Source organism: Cryptomeria japonica, unplaced genomic scaffold (assembly GCF_030272615.1).
Source record: "Cryptomeria japonica unplaced genomic scaffold, Sugi_1.0 HiC_scaffold_240, whole genome shotgun sequence".
NCBI lineage: Eukaryota > Viridiplantae > Streptophyta > Pinopsida > Cupressales > Cupressaceae > Cryptomeria > Cryptomeria japonica.
Genome location: NW_026729062.1, coordinates 20001 through 24790, shown reverse-complemented (window position 1 = coordinate 24790; position 4790 = coordinate 20001). Strand labels below are relative to the sequence as shown.

The following is a 4790-nucleotide window of genomic DNA, read 5'->3' as shown; positions in this document are numbered from 1 at the left end:
GGGTCCTAGGGTGGGTAACGGGGTGGGTACTAAGGTGCGTGCCAAGGTGGGTCATAGGGTGGGTGCCAAGGTGGGCACCAGGGTGGGTGTGCACCAACCCTAGCCAGGGTAGGTCACGGGGTGGTTGTCGGGGTGGGCGTCAAGGAGCCAAGGTGGGTGGCAAGTAGCCAAGTTGCGTGCCAAGGTGGGTGTCGGGGTGGGTGCCAAGGATCCAAGGTGGGTGCCAAGGAACCAAGGTGGGTGTCTGGGTGGGTGCCGAGGTGGGAGCCAGGGTGGGTCCCAAGGTGAGTGCAAAGGTGGGTGCCAGGGTCAAGGTGAGTGCCAATGTGGGTTCCAAGGTGCCAGGGTCAGGGTGAGTGCCAATGTGGGTTCAAAGGTGCTAAGTTGGGTGCGAGGTTGGGTGCGAGGGTGGGTGGGTGCCAAGGTGTGCTAGGTGGAAGCCCGGGTGGGTCGGCATCCCATGGGTGTCGAGTTGGGTGCCTGATGGGTGCTTCTTGTCAAGTTTTAGTCGTCGGGACTCATTTCGAGCCTTAGAGGTCGTTTCTTGTCCGGTTGCCCTGTCTTCGACCTGGGAACCCAATTTTGGTCCTCGGGTCCCATTTTTTTTTGTCTCGCATCCCACTTTTGGCCTGTGGCCTTTTCGGGGTCGATTCTCGTTTTGGGCATCAGAGCATGTTTCTTCTCCTAAAACCCAATATTTGTTTATTAAGTCTCGGAACACATTTTTGTTCTCGTGGACCCATCATGGGTCTTGGAACGCATTTGTGGTCCTTGGGTCCCATTTTGCATCCCGAAACTTGTGTTTTGGTGCTTGATCCCTATTTTGGGTGCCCACCTTGCACCAAGTGCGCACCCGGGGCAAACCGAGCGCCTTGGTGCACCGGGGCAAGATCGAGCGTGCACCCGAGGCGCCCCGAACATGCACCAAGGTGCACTCGGCCCACATGTGAGCGCAGGTCGTTGCGCCCGAGGTGGTGTGTGGGCACCGCGTTGCAGACGGGACACTGCACGCACACGACGCCCCCTCCAGGTGCACGCACGTAGGCCGGGCCGGGTGCACACCCGACGCCCTAGCAAGGTGCGCGCACCCGGGCAGGGCTCACACTTGGCGAACGGGGCGCACTTCGCGAGGGAGGGTGTGCACCTCGACGGGGGTGGGTGGCCGGGGTGGATTCGCACGTGGGTCGCGGTTTGCTAAGTACACACTGCGACAAGCTCATAACGGGTGCGATCATACCAGCGTTAGTGCACCGGATCCCATCAGAACTCCGCAGTTAAGCGCGCTTGGGCCGGAGTAGTACTGGGATGGGTGACCTCCCGGGAAGTCCCGGTGTTGCACCCTTTTTTAGTTTTTCGCCGGGCGTCGCAATGCTATTTGAATAAACCTTTTGCCCGTTTGCGTTCTCGTCGGGGCCGGGCCGGGCCGGGGTGCGCTGCCCGCACTACCGCGCGCGCGGGGGCGACACCGAGCGCGCACCCGAGGCGCCCCGAGCACACAGGCCACGGTGCAACCCGGGCGTTGTGCGCGCACCCCGGTGCGCCCGAGGTGCTGCGCGCGCACCCAGGTGAAATCGGTGTGCACCTCGGCCAGTGCGCGCTCGGTCGAGTCGCGCACGTTGGCCAAGGTGCACGGTGATGTTTCTTACTCTAAGGTTCCGCACCAGACGCCCGGGACAGGTGAGCGAAGCTGGGCGGGGCCGGGTGCGCGGCCGGGGCAGGTGCACGCAGCTGGAGAGAGCTTTGGAGCACACTTCGGAGCGCACCAATGATGCGCTCCATTCAAAAGTTTCCTGAAAAGGCAAAAAAAGTTGAGATTATAGAATTTCCCACTTGAGAGATTGTAAAAAAAAAAAATTTAAAATGAAGGAAACGCGGGTGCCAAGGTGTGCGCAGCCCAGCCAAGGTGTGCGCACCAAGGCGCCCACCCTGGCGAAGGTGCACGCAAGGTGCGCACCCGAGGCAAACCGGACAATTAACCCAACTTTCGACTTCGCGCGCACCTTGGAGCGCACTTCGGAGCGCTCCTTGGTGCGCACCAATCTTGGGCACCTCGGAGTGCACCATGGCGCCCACCAAGGTGCGCACCCGGGGCAAACCGAGCTCCGACTTCGTGCGCACCTTGGAGCGCACGAAAGGTGCGCACCATGGCGCCCACCAAGGTGCGCAGCCCAGCCAAGGCGTGCGCATCAAGGTGCGCACCCTGGCGAAGGTGCGCACCCGGGGCAAACCGAGCTCCGACTTCGTGCGCACCTTGGAGCGCACAAAAGGTGCGCAACCCAGCCAAGGTGTGCGCACCCCGGTCAAACCGAGCTCCGAATCGTGCGCACCAGAGGTGCACGCCATCGTGCGCACCTTGGAGCACACTTCGGAGCCCTCCTTGGTGCGCGCCGATGTTGCGCACCTCGGAGCGCACCCGGGGAAAACAATGCAATTAACCCGACTTTCGACTTCGTGGGCACCTCGGAGCGCTCTCGGGTTCGCACCTCGGAGCACACCGAGGTGCGCACCTTTGATGCGCTGCCTTCACCAATTTCCAGAAAAGGCAAGAAAACATTGAGAAGGTGTGCGCACCGAGGTGCCCACCCTGGCGAAGGTGCACGCGAGGTGCGCACCCGGGGCAAACCGGGCTCCGACTTCGTGCACGCCGCACCTTGGAGCACACTTCGGAGCGCTCCTTGGTGCGCACCAGGGCGCGCAACCCAGCCGAGGTGCCCACCCCGGCGAAGGTGCACGCGAGGTGCGCACCCGGGGCAAACCGGGCTCCGACTTCGTGCACGCCATGGTGCCCACCGCGGCGAAGGTGCACGCGAGGTGCGCACCCGGGGCAAACCGGGCTCCGACTTCGTGCACGCCGCACCTTGGAGCACACTTCGGAGCGCTCCTTGGTGCGCACCATGGTGCCCACCAGGGCGCGCAACCCCGCCGAAGGTGCACGCGAGGTGCGCACCCGGGGCAAACCGGGCTCCGACTTCGTGCACGCCGCACCTTGGAGCACACTTCGGAGCGCTCCTTGGTGCGCACCATGGTGCCCACCAGGGCGCGCAACCCCGCCGAAGGTGCACGCGAGGTGCGCACCCGGGGCAAACCGGGCTCCGACTTCGTGCACGCCATGGTGCGCACCGCGGCGAAGGTGCGCACCCGGGGCAAACCGGGCTCCGACTTCGTGCACGCCGCACCTTGGAGCACACTTCGGAGCGCTCCTTGGTGCGCACCAGGGCGCGCAACCCAGCCGAGGTGCCCACCCCGGCGAAGGTGCACGCGAGGTGCGTACCCGGGGCAAACCGGGCTCCGACTTCGTGCACGCCGCACCTTGGAGCACACTTCGGAGCGCTCCTTGGTGCGCACCATGGTGCCCACCAGGCCGCGCAACCCAGCCAAGGTGTGCGCACCAAGGTGCACGCGAGGTGCGCACCCGGGGCAAACCGGGGTCCGACTTCGTGCACGCCGCACCTTGGAGCACACATCGGGGCGCTCCCGGGTTCGCACCGGCGTTGCGCACCGTGGTGGGCACCTCGGAGCACACCAAGGTGGGCAGCGAGGTGCGCACCTTTGATGCGATGCCTTCACTAATTTCCATAAAAGGCAAAAAAAAAACGAGATTTTAAAATTTCCGTTTTGAAAGATAGTGAGAAAAAGGGAATGCTGGTGCCATCTTGAGCCCGCCCTGGTGCGCAGCCCAGCCAAGGTGTGCGCACCAAGGTGCCCACCCTGGCGAAGGTGCGCGCCCGGGCAATTAACCCAACTTCCAACTTCGCGCGCGCCAGGGTGGGAGCGCACCCAACAACCGGGCCTGGGAAGAGCCAATGCGAGAAACCCCACCAAACGCTCTGACAAAAAAAGAGGGGGCGCTCCAGTAACCCCGCTTCGGAGCGCACCCTGGGCAAACCCAGCCAAGGTGCCCACCCCGGCCAAGGTGCAGGCGAGGTGCGCACCCGGGGCAAACCGGGCTCCGACAACGTGCACGCCGCACCTTGGAGCACACTTCGTAGCGCTCCCGGGTGCGCACCTCAGAGCACACCAAGGTGGGCAGCGAGGTGCGCACCTTTGATGCGCTGCCTTCACTAATTTCCAGAAAAGGCAAAAAAAAAAGGAGATTTTAAAATTTCCGTTTTGAAAGATAGTGAAAAAAACGGAACGCGCGTGCCATCTTGAGCCCGCCCTGGTGCGCAGCCCAGGTAAGGTGCCCACCCTGGCAAAGGTGCGCACCCGGGCAATTAACCCTACTTCCGACTTCGTGCGCGCCAGGGTGGCAACCGGGCCTCGGAAGAGCCAATGCGAGAAACCCCACCAAACGCTCCGACAAAAAAAGAGGCGGCGCTCCAATAACCCCGCTTCGGAGCGCAGCCGGGGCAAACCCAGCCAAGGTGCCCACCCCGACGAAGGTGCACGCGAGGTGCGCACCCGGGGCAAACCGGGCTCCGACAACGTGCACGCAGCACCTTGGAGCACACTTCGAAGCACTCCCGGGTGCCCACCGGCGTTGCGCACCGTGGTGGGCAGCGAGGTGCGCACCTTTGATGCGCTGCCTTCACTAATTTCCAGAAAAAGGCAAAAAAAAATGAGATTTTAAAATTTCCGTTTTGAAAGATAGTGAAAAAAAAGGAACGCGGGTGCCATCTTGAGCCCGCCCTGGTGCGCAGCCCAGGCAAGGCATGCGCACCAAGGTGCCCACCCGAGGTGCACACCCGGGGCAAACCGGGCTCCGACTTCGTGCAGGCCGCACCTTGGAGCACACTTCGGAGCGCTCCTTGGTGCGCACCATGGTGCCCACCAGGGCGCGCAACCCAGCC

General features: G+C 63.2%; 1 non-coding gene across 1 annotated transcript; it reads left to right on the top strand.

The window, feature by feature from the left end:
• Nucleotides 1–1223: 1223 nt before the first annotated feature.
• Nucleotides 1224–1342, top strand: LOC131869235 (5S ribosomal RNA). The gene has a single exon (XR_009367627.1). It is a non-coding gene; the product is annotated as a 5S ribosomal RNA (ribosomal RNA).
• Nucleotides 1343–4790: the final 3448 nt, after the last annotated feature.